At 42.5% G+C, this 15,564-nt stretch overlaps 1 protein-coding gene across 3 annotated transcripts in view; it reads right to left on the bottom strand.

The window, feature by feature from the left end:
* ECHDC1 (ethylmalonyl-CoA decarboxylase 1) overlaps positions 1 to 15,564 on the bottom strand; it is a 38,007-nt gene that overhangs the window by 1,419 nt on the left and 21,024 nt on the right. The gene's annotated exons all lie outside the window — the stretch shown is intronic.

Below are 15,564 nucleotides of genomic sequence, written 5' to 3'. Positions count from 1 at the left end.
TCCAGAAGACAGTCACTCTCCCGTTTTCAAAGATTTCACATCTTTGCTTCATTTCTGCCGTCTGTCACCTCCCCTGTTTAAGAACTCACCTTAGGGTTGATTAAGCTACCTCCCTGGAAGAGCTCTGCTCTGCTCTGCTGCAGCGGGCTGTACTCTCAGTGTTCACATTGGCACATTAGGTTAGTGGAAAAAGCCTCTCAAAATAGAAACACACAGAGCAGATGTACAGAAGCAGACCAGTACTTGCTCTTTCTTAAGATGTTCTGTGCCGTGGTTAGCTGCTGCCGCTTCCAAGACAAGGGATGGAAATTCCACTTGTGAAGTAGATTAGCTTCCACCCAAGCACTAATTGGCTTTCTGAAGATAAATCATGTAATACTGAGATCTACACTCAAGTCTGTTTCCTAACAACACAGTTTTCTGTAATAAAAATATCAAGGTGAACAGCTTTAAAAAGGGAAGGAAAAGGAAACCTTTAAAAATGCAACTACTACTGGGAGCTCACAGTTCCCCGATCTGCTCAGTTATTGTTAATTGTAAGGCGTTTTGGTTGTTTTTTTCCTAACCAGAGCACTATCAGCATTCATGATGTAATATAAAGCGCCAGGGCTGAAGAGCTTACACTTTATCCCAGTCCCAACACAATGCACAAAGGCAACAGCTGACATGCCAGATTGCATGAAAGCCATTTTGTAGAGATAGTGGAGGAAGGTTATGTGACAAAAGGAAGAGAACAGAGCATTGCAGGGGAGGAAAGGTTTTTAGCTAACATGAGCAAGTGCTTCCCAAATGCAGCAAATCCCAGGGAGTTCAGGTCTCTCCTCTTCAAAAGGAAGGTTTTGCAAGTATTCCAAAACTCCTTTATTGGCTCAGCTTACTTGGCAATTCGCTGACACCCAATGTCCCACTGGGAAAACACGAATGAAAATATTATTTAGGATTTAATTCTGGCTGTGCTGAGCAACTTAAAGCATTAAAAAAGAGTGGTGACATGCAGCTAGTCACGTGATGCTAGACAATTTGTAGGCAGTCTCATAACACAGCCCCAATAGATCAGTGAGACAGTGTTGTATTTGTTGAATACAACAAATTGATTTCCCAGATTGTCCCAGGCACCTGTGTTCAGGCCTTAAGGACAGCCATTTCAGTGAACATCCTCTGGAAAGTGCAGAGATTCACCTGGGAAGTTCTCTCGAGGTAGCTGGAAGCGCACATGTGAGGTCAAATTTTACATTAGAAATACAGCCAAACCCTCAGTACCAACAAGAAAAAAAGCTGAAAGAATTTACTGTGTGGTTAAGGATACGTTACCCTGCTCAGTTGCCACTTACTTCAGTAAAAATGGAACCAAACATGCAGAAAGAAAAATAAATGGTTGACAGTGAAACCCGTAGAGAGCCTTGTGAGCCTGCAGCTTCCAGGATCTCATGGGAATTCCCCTCTCCCTAAAATGCACCTTTCAACAAGCTCCTCAGAGAATAAGTGGTGGTCAATAGAAGATGCAAAGGTAATCTCTGGCTGTCTTCAAACTCCAGAAAGATCTGTGTGGGTTTTTTTTTCAGGCTTTTCAGCTACCAATCCTCTCCTAAGTTATTCCACTTGTTACAGAAACCACCCATCACACTCTCCATTAGTTACACTGCTCACGTGCAGTCCCTATGCCCAGGGAAGCAAAGGAGACCTGAGCTCATTCCAGGAGGCCTTAAATGCTGCTGCTGAACTAGCCTGGGACCAGCCTCAGGACATCACCAGCTGCAGCCCTGCATAAATATTTCCCCTTTTTTATTCTGTGAAAGGAATCGAGTCTGTCTTCTGAGACATGACGAATCTGATCTACTATTAGATAAATTTATGTAAGAAAAGTACATCAAACACTGCTAAACACAAAGATGTAGGCATCAAAAAGCTGAAAAGACAGAAGCACCATTCTATTCTTGAGCTGCTCGTAGCTTATTCATCTAGTACTGGCCTTGTCTGAGACAGGAGAGTAGATGAATACAAAACGAGCCTCTGATTTGACACAGTGTGCCTGTGCTTGTCTTCCAGGTCAAGAGAATTAAAATCTGGGTCTCCTGTAACCCAGGGGAAGGTCAAACCACAGGCTCCTGGATACATGCCCTCCCTGTCCTAAGAAAAACACCAATCTGTTGCATGGCACTACTGAAGGAAGGTTTATCAAACGTAGTTCACACACAGTGTAACTGAAGACCTTACAAGCTGAGAAACAGCCTTCAGGAACGTGAAGGGCAGTGAAATCCTCACGTCTTAAAATGGAGAAGAAAGCTTAAGGTAACATAAGCACCGAAGTGCAGCAGAAACCTTCTGTGAGAACATTGTAATTCCACGTTACAAACACTGCAACACCCCTAGGAAGAAAGCACAGCTACCATGGGAAGCATCCAATTCTGGGTTAGTCATCTGAAGCAAACAAGAGCTACAGCAAATGTTCCTGCCGTATATTTTAAAATGTTCTCAGATTCAGTAAATGTTACAAACCCTTCACCTTTGATGGAGGATTCCTTCGCTCTGACATTTCCTTGCGCCCACGAAGCGCTGACTGTCACATCACTTCACTGACAGTGCATCTGAAAAAAAACCTCGCCTGCCATTAACGGCACAACCTAACAAACCCCACACTTAAACAGGCCTGCTGGCGTCCTCAAAGGTGCACTCCTTGTGAGCAAACGTCAGTGCTTTCCGGTGCTAAAGTACCTTCCAGCTACTCAAAGCTGGGGCACATCCAATGAAGGCTGAAAAGATAATGCAAACCAAAACGTGCCTTCTCAGTTTCTTGAATCTGCTTTTTACAGCACTCGTGTTACTGACCTGTTCCAACAGGTATCATCAGTCCCTTGGGCAGAACAGAGATGATATTAAGGTCTGTGCTGGCCCTCGCTTCCTCATTTCCTACACTTCTTGGGTCTGAATTAAACTCTGACAAGGCAAGGGCACTAATGACAAATGCCGTCTTCTATTTTACGCGTTTTAAAAACTCTTACCGCTATGCTTCTGAAAGCCATGATGGAAAGAAGGATGCCTACAATATTAGGCATGTTGTCAACAACCTGGATTTTGTTGCGATCCCTGTTTGGCTCCCAGTGTCACGTAAGGACACAGCTCCTTACTTCCAGTCTTCTCCTGTGATCTGGCATGAGTCGGACACACCACGGAGGGACGCAGGCAGTATCACACAGTGCTGTAGCACCTGGTTCTCAGCTATGGTTATTCTGGAGCAGGCAGCCCGAGCTGCAGGAGATGACTTTCATCTCTCTCACAGATACGCTGGCCTCCTGCAGCCTCCCACCGCTTGCTCTCAAACCAGCAGCCAACACAAGTAATGGGCAAAGCTTATGCCTTTGGGTCGTGTAAGTTCTTTCATTAAATCTGCTAACTTCCTCTATGCATTTTGGCAACTTTATGTAATAAGTCTATAAATTTTGGTAAATCTATAACCAACACAAAAAAAAAAAAAGCAGTGTCAAAGGCCTTAGGATACAATTAAAAGGCATCCATAAGTTCAGCATGCTGTAGAGCAAGAGATATATACAATATAACAGCATATAATAGAATTAGGAATTCAAATACAATTAGACGTTTTTGCAAAAGGTCGATGCTAGACACCCAGACACATGAAAAGCAACAGTCATGGACAGCCACACAGGTATTTTGGCTGACTGTCATCACTCACAGAAACCAGAAGCACACAATATTGATATCTAAGGCTTTCAACCAACCATCCAAACCACACACACGTGTACTTTAAGCACAGCAAAAGAGAGACATTAAAGAAAGAATACAATTACCAAGAAAATGGTAACAGAAAGAAGGTAATCAAGGGCCAAACATTTTTTCTAACCAGCAAACAACAGAAGAATAAAGTTCATGTACAATTCAGTCACAAACTTTTCCAATGCCTACATTTTCCTAATACACTCATCAATATGCCATCAGCTTAATTAACTCTTGTTAAATTAAGCAACAGCCGTGCTATGCTGACAGGTGGCTAAAACAGCTTTTTAAAATAAACACTGCTGGGGAGTGAAAGTTACAGACTTTGTTAGAGGTCATACCTTACATTATCTGTGGCTGGTGCTGATCATGCAAATGGAAATCGTTTTGCCAGGTGGGCATGAAACTTTGATGACCTTGCTTGCAAGTGACAAAAGCTCACCTGTAACTAGCTTAGGATTTTCCAGCTGTGCTTGGTGAGTACTACCAGGACAACCAGCAGTTGCAGCAGGTCTCAAATCCACACTGAGCAAGAAATCCCGTGTCTATTCCCTACATCTTTCCTGTTCTACTGCAGCTTCTCAACACCCAAAATACAATCCCTGCCCCATCACTTCACCTGCACATTGCACCCCATCCTCTCTACCTTCCTAATGCTTCTTCGTCACCCCAAGTGGCATGGGGGATCCCAGTACTGGTGGTGGGTCCTTGCAGCAAGTGATTGTGGTGACTGAGGCTGCAGAGACAGTTACACAGGTAATATCCATAATCCAACTTCCCTTCTCCACTTGCTGATGCATGCAAAACCCACCAAAAAAAATAATTTAAAAAAAAGAGTGCTACTCTTAAACACAAAGTGCTGCTGAACACAAGCAATAGATAGGGTGGTTTTACTCAGCTAAGGTGTTATTTGTAATCGTAAGCGAAAACAAAGCAAAAGAGATTTGTGTCTGTTGAATTTATAGCATCAGGGTAAGAAATAAACTACCAGTTCCTTTATCTGCACAACAAAAGCCCTGATTTGTGAACAGAAGCCCTTTATTTCAGCTCGGTCCAGCACACCACATAAATAAAATAATATCTTCTAGGCAGCATACTACATCTCTGGCTTTGCAAAGAAAATAGCTTTAAAGCAGACAAATGAAGAACATTAACCGTTCAGATGAGGTAAAACAGGGCAGCGGGATGCAAGAGCATTTCCTTAAAAGAAAGAAGCCAGTGTGTGCCTTTCATGGGAGGCAGAAGCACTGCCATAGGTCTCTAGAGCTCAGGACAAGCTACACACCCAAGTAGCTGGGATCTCCCATACCGTCCGTAATGGCACATAAAAACCGAGGTCGATCTGTGCCTGAGGAGATGCAAGTGTGTAAAAGGGCATTCAGCCAACAGCAGGATGAAGCTCTTCCCATGGCTACAAAAGGACCATGCAAATCTACGATCAGTGGTTGCGGTACATGCTGGGAACACCTGCCCTGCCCCAAAAACCAAGTCCCAGTGGTCTCTGAAGAATCCTGCCCTTTGCTGCACACATCCAGCCCATCCTGGGGCTTTGGTTCTTTGGCTCGGGCAGAGCTGCCAAGGGGTCTTGTTGTAAGGAGCAATTGCTTTGGCATTCAGGTGCAGCTGGCCTGAAGCCTGGGCAAGGGCCACCGCACCAGCATCAGGCGCTGCCACCACTGCACCCTACCTTGAGTTGCTCCTGTAATGCCTTCTCCCCTTCTTCTTTGGCATGGGAGACAGCCCTCCAAGTCTTAACATGTACCGAGTGCTCAATCCTCCTCCGACATCTGCATTCCAGATCTTACAGTCAGAAAGATACACTAGATACCATGTGCCTTCCCATTTAACACATCTGAACCCTGCCTTCCCCACCACGCACATACAGGTGGTTAAGCATGTAAGAAACTGCACAGCTTTCTTACTGCTAAGAGACCTCACTTTCAAATTCTTGAGGACTTTTATATGCTCTGTGGTAATTTGCTGTAAAACTCATCTCTAGCTTCTCCAGAATCTTGTAACAGCAAAAGCAATTGCTGAATATAGCCCTGAAAACAAGACCTAAATATGAACCACTGCCTTCACATCTTCACAAAGCCACAGAAAGCCTGAAATGAGAGTACTGTCTAAATTTAATCGGTTCACGCCAATGGAGACCTAACCTGGAAACCTAAATATTGATACTTAATTGTATTACAACGCTGTGCTCTATTAGTGACAACTTGTATAAATATTTAGTCTCTCAAAATATTCTTAGGATCATAAATCTTATCAGAAAGGCTAGGAATATTTTCATCGGTATTTAATTGCAGAGTGTATGGGGTTTTATTTTTAATTAAAAAACAAACAAACAAAACTAATTTTAGCCTTGTTCGGAAGGCACAAGCCTTCCATGGTTATTACAGAAACTCACCTTAAGACAACAAACGAATTAACCAGTCATTTTTTCAATCAAAAAGGCGTTTTGAAGCAGCAAGGTACTGTGTGGAGAACATTCTGCAGAAGAAATATGCAGTACTACACTAAAATAATTGAGGCAGTCAGCAAAGCTGCTGATGAGCAGTTTCCTGTCCTTACTTCAGTTTTTGTGACAGATGCTGTTAGAATTAGACCCTCAAGAATAAGACAGTCTCCTCCAAAAAAGCAAGTTGGGACTAATTAATCCATCTCTGCCTATGCAGTGCAGTGTCTCTTTTATCACTATACCACCAAATAACTACCCAGGCACTCTGTAAAGTGATTATCTAGATAAAACAGCTAAAGATTTTTTCTGAAATTCAGCTATTTTACTACATTATCTATCACCAAAAAAACACACACCGTAATTCTATGAAAATACTAACAAGTGGGTTCATCCTGAGTTAGTCATAATTTCACCTGTCTTTCAATCCCAATTGGACAGGCTTTAAAGGTCTCAAAAAGCCATGACTATATACTTAATCAACGACTCCTTGCTAATTATATTTAGCAGATTATCAAACTGTAACAATGCAATGAATATCTGCCACCATAACTGCTCGGTGCTTTCCCAGCACAGCTTGCAGTACTAATTCCCCTGCTCCTCTCCCATACCTTCTGCCTCATGGAGAGGAGCCTCTCGTGTTTCTGACCAGCGCACAGAAAGATTAAGACAATGAGGCATCACAGCAATTGCTGCTTCAGAGCCGTGGCATCATGAGGTGAGACTCCCAAAGTGAAAATACTGTAAAACTTACAAAATGAAGGAATTGTCCACCATAGTCCGTGCGGACTGACATCATAAAAACAAACTGACAAATCTTTGCTCTTTCTGAAAATCCTTTAGTCACGAATATCCACTTGACGGGCACCTAAATGGTAACCACTACAGAACATAAAAATAAAGAGAAAATGGTTTAAGAGAGTTTGGGGAAACTATGGCCCTTGTACATAGCTTACATACAATCGCACAAAGCTGCTCCGCAATCCCAAATTTCACTAGGGTAAGAGAAGATCGTGTACATTAATCATCCCTCCTATTTATAAACTTTAATCTGTACTCTTTACTACAAGGCTGCAATGGAAAGAAGTAGGTCCAGCCACTATTTTAATAAGCCCATTAGAAAGTCAGCCGTCTCAAATCCTTTCAGTGATTAAAAAAAAAAAACCCACATAAATAAATAAATAAATAACCTACCTTCTCTACTTGAGATTTATATAAATTAAAATGATATCCAAGAACCAAAATTTAAAAATTCCCACCTAGTCTCCCAAGTACAGAGTGTTCTAGGCACCTTCTAAAACTCAGTGTCAAAGGAGTAGGCTTAATGCCAGCTTACGAAATCTCACCAACACAAGAGCTCACTTTCCTCTCAGCTCTTTTCAAACTGCACTGCAGATTATATGGGATTTTATTTATAGTTACTGAATTATTTTGTAACACTCTCAGTGCATTCATTACGCCCCCCCCTCCCCCAAGGTTTACTTAAAGTAGCCTAGGAAAAAATATTTCGCTTCTCCCCAGCATCTATTGCCTTTACCTTTCATTGCTGCCCTCCAGTCAGATTTTCCTGGAAAACCTGGAAACCCCAAAGAATTAGGGTCAAAACCTGGACTGAGAAAGAGCCTCCTAATGACAGATGTATTTTCTTAAGGAAGAGCTAACATTGTTCTGGGTTGGCTGGGAAACCCAAGCCACTTCCCAGAGGGGAGCAGATGGACCTAAACAATGAGATGCACATTTGAGGGGGAACCTTAAAATAACCATTTATAACCGTGCCTATCGTGCCTTCTAACATCAACCCAGAATCAAATAAAATGTGGAAAAAAGAACAAAAAAGTCATATTTTCACTTAAATCACAAAACATTTGGTAGATGCTAAAATCCTGAAAAGTGGAGTCGTGGATCAAAAAAAGGTGAGGCATGGTAATGAAGAGTTGGAGGTAACAAAAAATTCAGGCAGAGATGGAATACAGAGAAATCGAAGCAAAGACTGGTAAACAGACATAAGGCATTTTAGCAGGAATGCCCAAACTTTGAGGCATTCAAAGGAAGGTGAGCTCCCAGAAGGCACAGAGTCAACTCAAAGAGACTGCAAGATTTCCAATTTCAAATGAAGCCACTCCAGGGAAGAAGCACAAAATAATACTGTTTGCTAGAAAAAGATGCACTGGATAACAGGATTTAAATTCTAATAAGCAGATTACAGAAATCAGAAAAACCAGCACCTCCTCAGTAGCAATGCCTGCACACAGAAAAACTCTGAAAGTGCCTATCAGCAGTAAAAACTTGTGCATTAAAGCAGCAGAACACACTTTGCGTGATCTGGCAAGAACCAGACTAAAACTGGTCCACAACGTGGCTGTGTGAGAACGACCAGAGCACTGAAGGAGGTTTATTTCTCAAGCACTTCCCTGATCAGAGGAGAACTGCTAAAAACAGGGCCAGAAAGACTGTTATGGAAGGAAAAAAACAGAGGGAAAGAAGTTGTTGCTAATAGCTCACAGGGGGAGCAGGGGGGCAGCCTCAGCCAAGAAAAGGTAGGAATGGCCCCCTAAAAGCCTCCTGAGGTGATGATGCTCATCGTAACACTGGCTGCAGTCCATACTGATGGCTCTTCTCATCTCTTTCTGTACCAGGATCTCCCAGAAGTCAGCTAAGGATGAAGGCTCTTCGCCCAGCAGTTCTGGATTAGGGTTTTTTAATCTAATTCTTTATTTCAGGCTGACACTTCCTTGCCTGCGGCGCCACAGAAAAGAGAAAGAGAAAAGTGTGCTATAAAAAGTCACATTTCTTCTTAAAGGGATAAATTAAGCTGAATATTGGAAGTTATAGCAAGACTTTTTTCTGTAGCAAGAATGAAAAAACTGAATTAGATGACAGATCACGGGGCAAGAAACAGGTGCCCAAAAAAGCATGACTGATTAAAACTCCACAAGCACTATTAAGGGAAGTAAGATGATCCCTTTTTGTTTTTTTTTTTTTTTTTTTTGTCATTTTTAAAAATAAATAATAATAAAAAAAAGCAAGAAGGAAAATGATTTGGCCTAACTGGCCCTGGTGCTCCATGGTGCCCGGTCTGCTTCCCTCCCTGCAGCTGTACTGCAGGAACCAACGGAGGGCCACTGCATTTTTCCTTCCTTGCCAAGTCCCGATGCCCTTCTCGCCAACACTCCTCCAACTCCCAGCTATGACTTTATTTCTGTTCCCTGTGTGCCAGTGGTCCCAGCCACAGACACGCCGCAACCTCCGCTACCACACCATTATTTTCAGAGCAGCTTCCAACCTGACACAGCACTTTGGTCTTACCCACGAAGCAGGTATCGGCTACGCTTTACAGCCTGCTGAAGTCTAAACACACAAGTGAGTGAAAGCCAAAATAAGGCTCACACAAAAATTACTCATGCTGGAAATCTAAAATGTTACATGAGTCTTCCCTTCCAGAAAAGGAACTGCAGCCATTTGGATTTCGTTCAAATAAACCTTTTCAACAACACATATGCCTTTTGGACTTGAGCAAAAATTTCCATTAGAAATGGAGATATTTTCCAGATTTTTCAATGAAAAATGACCATTCGTGGGTAACATTCTTTTGCAGCGTATATACCTGTGCTAATAACCTGTTTCCCAAATCTTTATTTCTGTCATATATGTTTATCAAGACCAAAGAAAGCAGAACAAAATCCTCCTGGACCAAATTCAAGAGCCTCTTAAATCAGGAACATTTCAGTCATATTCTTTGCTCGTCTCCACCTGCTGACACAGACAGGGGAGGGGAAGTTTTCCCAAAAACCTGGCTCAGAGATTGGTACCTGAAATGTCAAATAGGCAGAGATCACTTTGCTCTGCTGAACTCAGCTGCCTGGAAAGTAACAACATTTCTTAACATCAACCCTAAGAGTTGCAAGATCCAACCTGCTCTATTACTTTATGATGTGTTTGAGATATCACATTTCTGCAACCCACGGCTTTAAAGGATTAAAAACCACCATAGCATCACACTAACAAACCTTTGCAAGAACTAGGGTAACAAGACACACATCGAAATTCAACCATCTCTGTGTGCAGTGTTACTGATGCTGAATTTGCACATCCTACACAACAATTTCTGACTACAGCAGAAAGATCATTTGAAATCACTGCTGATGAAATGATGACATGATGCCATTTTGTCGAGTTACCACGTTAATGAACCCATACCATTTTTTTTTCTTTTTAAAACAATCACAGTGGCTGTTTCAAGTTTTCCAGATACATTTATATTGGTTATATGATTTCAGATTTTTTTTTTTTTTTTTTTTTTTGGAGTGGGGAAGTGGCATCACAATGGCATATCTCAAAAAGGCTTAAATGGGATGGAGAATTTAAGATTAAAATTCCACATTACAAACAGTAACCAGCTTCTTCACCTTTTCAACTTTTCAATCTAGCACATTACCTATATTGATGGGGAACTACAGACAGTTTCAGCTCACTACCTGGTGGTAAGTTCAAGACTAGCCAGACAAGGCACAGGCACATTTTCAGCAAGCTGTTGGAAAACCTCCACAAACATGCCTAAGCGTGTGACCATTTCTCTTGGCACCAGAAGTATCATTTCCCCTGGTATCTTTTTATTTCTGATTTTTCTCTCTAACACAGACAAATCCATACTAACTGAAATTACTGTTTTTTCCTCAGTCCATATATTTGCTTTTTGTTTATGAATGCATCAACATATAACACAACTGGGGGATAACACCTAGTAACATACCATGGATACACCAGGAGGTCTTAAACATACAACAGTTTAAGTAAAATAGGAATTTATTTGATGTAAGTACTTACAATTTTATTTATTCTTAACCGCGACTGCTGAGTTACAACAGCAGCAACTCATTTCTTACTAACTGCTAACTGCTTACTAGAAGATTGTATTCCCATCCCCTCCTGTTCTTCGTTATCCTCTCCCAGACACTGAATTCCTCCTGTATATTGATTGTAGCCATTACTAGCCTGCTGAAAATCACATAAAATCACCAGAGGAACAAAAAATGTCCAGCCTTTCTGTTGCTTTTAGGTTTGATAATTGATTCATACTGGCATTTTCACTGGTGCTTTGCAAACCAGTAAGCAGCGAGCTGGGAATGGCAGCAGGAACATCGTCATCCAACATTAAGGTGAGCTGTTCAGCCAGTTTGCCCTTCCCATGAAATCACAGCTCAATATAACCCCACCTCAGAATCAGCAGACTTGAATATGTAAGTCCTTCTTGGACTTTACATTAACCAACTTGCGGAGCAATCTGATATTAAAAATAATTATTTTGGTAGTGAAGATCAGCAATTGAGTGTCAAACCCAAATACCTGGAGGCAGTTTATCTAAACTGGGGCTGAGTCACTTTACAGATGCAGTCATAACGGCTGATTTCCGTGCATTTCTACTCTTCCTAAACTAATTCTCCATGAACCTCGAATGCTTCCCTACAGTTGAATGACAGCCTGGTGTCTCAGCAGGAGTCAGCATGGATCCAGCTCTGCATTCCCTAAAATCTGTCTTATCTAGATTTTCCATTATCTGGGCTATCTCTATTATTACTGCGCAGCAGAGAATCGGCTGCATACAGGGTTATTCAAGAGAAAGGACATAAGGTTGCATGGTAGAAGTGGTCAAAAAGGTAGATACATGCTGATGACAAAACACTCTGTCTTTTACAATAAGATAATTTGTTTTCCCAATGGGGAAAAAAAAAAAGGATGAAGTAAATCCCTACCAAAAACAACAACAAAAACAGCCTCAAAAAGAAAACTTCAACTCAAATTCATGTTCTGTTGCTGTTATTTACATTTCCAGTAAAACCAAACGGTAGTAAATCTGAACTGTAGACTGTATGCAAAAAAATCCTTTGTGTGGAAGACTGTAAACACGTGAACTTCAAAAGCCAATAAAAACTGGTAATAAAGAAAAAGCAATACTAGTCCATAAACATAATTCCAAAAATATAGGTTCTCAAGTCCATTTCTAGCAGTGCTGTGATTGCTTAACCAGACATCAAGTGTGCCAGGTCACACAGTCTCCTTATAGGCAGGTGACGTGAAACTTTTAAAACCATAATCCATCTCTCTGAAAATTCGTCAGAAAATTGTACTAACAAAGCTCCCAGGGCTCTAAAATGGAAAGTGATGCATGACTGCAATGAAATTCTAAAATTACCGACTGATTTGAAGGAGGTTTTATGTGTAGATACACACACACACGTTCCCTCTCATTCATTATATATATTTATATCTCATTCATATATATATAAGAATATATATATATATATATGAGAGGGGAAGTTAATACAGCTAAACGAGTGATTTGTGGCATACAGCAAGCACCTGAAGTTGTCAGAACCCATTCTTAGACCTAGCTACCGATTCTGTTCCTGACAACGTGCAGCGACGTTATGGAGTCACTTCTGATGGAAAGTGCTTTGTCAGCCTGGACTTTGCAAGAACTCGTGAATATGTGAATTCCATCCCATAACATTCATATCATGCTCTGCACAGAGAAAAGAGCTGCTATGTACTGAGGTCCTCTTTTTTTCAAACGGCAACATCCTGTATACCTAAAAGCTCCTTCTGATAAAAATGAAAGCTGAAATCCTTGCATACAGCAAAATATTTACAAAGAAGCTACTGTGTTGTGCTCTGACATTCTGAAACCAATTCTTGGAAAAGCTTACTGTAGAATATTAACATTTCTAAAGCCTTTTTCTTTTTCCTCTCTCTCTTTTTTTTTTTTTTTCAAAGGAGCAACAAATGAACTGTAGCCTAATAAAAGGATGACTGTCTACAACCGAGAAATCAGTCATAGTGGGCCTACATCTATGTAGCACTTGTACTTTCTTCGGCTCCTGGCATTTTGTCTGTTACATTTAATGCACTAAGCATATGCTTGTAAAGTATATAAACAAGTCATCACAAACACAAACAGCAAAAGTACCTCTTTGTTTGACGGAACACATCTATCACCTTAATATAATAAGAAGCACGCCTACATGTTTCACAAAAATGCAGAAAACATTTAATTCAAATGCAGCAAGGCCAATTTGATATCAATGCAGTACTGCTAGGATAAAGCTGCCTCCCGTTAAAAACTTCATTCTGCCATTCGAGACAGAGCAGAAGACTGCTCAGAACGCAAATGCTTCTTTAAATCAATGCTGCTTTTTACAAGATAAGATACTACTCGGCACAAACAAGAGTAATGAAATTGGCCCTTTGTAATTTAACTATGAAACATCAGTGCCACCTGAAGAAATTATAGTTGATTTATTTTCTAAAAAAGAAAATAATACTTCTGCCTCTACTGACCATTTTGCGGTCAATATTATGAGAAGGGTGTAGCTTTCTATCTTGGTACTCTTGCCCTCTGCCTGGAGACACCATCTTTTAAATTGGATTCACAATTGACTATTTTGACTGCAGTAGTATTAGAGAAGAAAAAGGGGGGCGCAGGGGAAGAGACTATATTTTTCAAAAGCACCAGGTACAATGAGGTTCATTTGTCAAGTGAGATAGGGCCAGATTTTCAAAGCTGCTGAGGTGTCTAAACGACCTACAGATTGCCCCAGTGCGATTTCTCAGAGGCATCAATGTGAAACAGAAGACAAGCCTGTTCAGAATTCAAAGCCAGTTGTTCCAGCTATTGGCTGGTAGCCCACTGATGCTAATATGCTCAGAGATCATTGTGTTCTGCTAATTGCACAGCCAGATCCCTTATCTAACTCTTTCTGCCCCGTATTTAATTTTTACTTCATTGCCCAGCAAACCACTATAATTCTTGTCCAAATTCCTTAACCAACCCTGTAAACTCAGCTCTCCTTAAACTCATGCACTGGGCATACAAAATACACTTCAGGTTTCTGTACACAGAGAACTCAAAATGGGTATTTCATTTCGCTTTTTTGTAAAATTACATCACTGAATCGGGTGAAAGCCGCCCCCTCCCCCCCCCCCCCCCCCCCATCAGCCCTCTTCTACCTCCTCTTCCCAGCCAGCACAGGGGGACAGGGAATGGGGGCTGCGGTCAGTCCCTGACGCTTCGTCTCCGCCGCTCCCTCACGGTCCCTCCCTGCCCCTGCTCCCCGTGGGGTCCCTCCCACGGGATGCCGTCCTGCCCGAACTGAGCCTGCGGGGGCTGCCCACAGGCAGCAGCTCTCCAAGCACTGCTCCCACACGGCTCCGTACCACGGGGTCCATCCCCCAGGAGCAAACTGCTCCAGCACGGGTCCCCCACGGGCGGCAGCTCCCCCCAGGCCCCCTGCTCCTGCGTGGGCTCCTCTCCACGGGCTGCAGCTCCGGCCCGGGGCCTGCTCCTGCGGGGGCTCTCCATGGGCCGCAGCCTCCTCCAGGCCACATCCACCTGCTCCACCGGGGGCTCCTCCACGGGCTGCAGCGTGGAGATCTGCTCCGTGTGGGACCCATGGGCTGCAGGGGGACAGCCTGCTCCACCAGGGGCCTCTCCACAGGCCGCAGGGGAACTGCTGCTGCGTGCCTGGAGCACCTCCTGCCCTCCTGCTGCACCGACTTAGGGGTCTGCCGAGCTGGTTCTTGCTCCTTGCTCTCCCAGCTGCTGTTGTGCAGCAGGTGTTTCCCTTTCTTCAGCCTGTTCTCCCAGAGGCCCAACCAATGTCACTCCCTGGCTTGTCTCTGGCCAGCAGCGGGTCCGTTTGGAGCCGACTGAAACTGGCCCGTACCTAGCATGGGGGCAGCTTCTGGATTCTTCTCACAGAGGCCACCCTTGCAGCCCCCCACTACCAAAACCTCGCCACGTGAACCCAATACACGCAGCCATTTGTGCACTCCGCTGAAATGGCAGCAGCGTCATGCAGAACTGCAATGTACACTGACATTTGGTGGCAGAATCCCACAGCCATCTTTGCAGACTCAGAAAAAATACACAGCAGTGGCACACTGAAAGCAGTCTAGACTTCTTGAAACTACCAAAAAAGCCTTGCTGCCAAAACAAGTTTCATACATACACTGTTTTATGTTACTCAGATTTACAGATATAATTGAGATTAATTATAGTGTCAGAAGCCTTATCTTCCCAACTTTCATATCAGAAAAAAGTCTGAAAGGATTATAATTACCTTGCACTTGTCTGGAGAATTATTTTTTTAAATCATTTGTTTACAATCTTATAAGGACCTTCCTTCTTATGAAGAGATGTACTGCAACAGTCCATAAAGTAAGATAAGATTGAAGATGATGTCTTGAGAAGACATCCTCTTCCAAACCGAAGCGGAGTGACTTAAAATGCTTCTGCTTTTCATCACTGCCCTTATGTCAGCAATAAATGTGCCAAAGTTCATGCAAGACCTCCCTAGTCCGATTTTACATGAGCTGGCTGA

The sequence above is a fragment of the Anser brachyrhynchus genome (genome assembly GCF_964034855.1).
Source record: "Anser brachyrhynchus genome assembly, chromosome: 3".
NCBI lineage: Eukaryota > Metazoa > Chordata > Aves > Anseriformes > Anatidae > Anser > Anser brachyrhynchus.
Note: the sequence above shows the minus strand (reverse complement) of the source record. Positions and strands in the feature narration are given on the sequence as shown.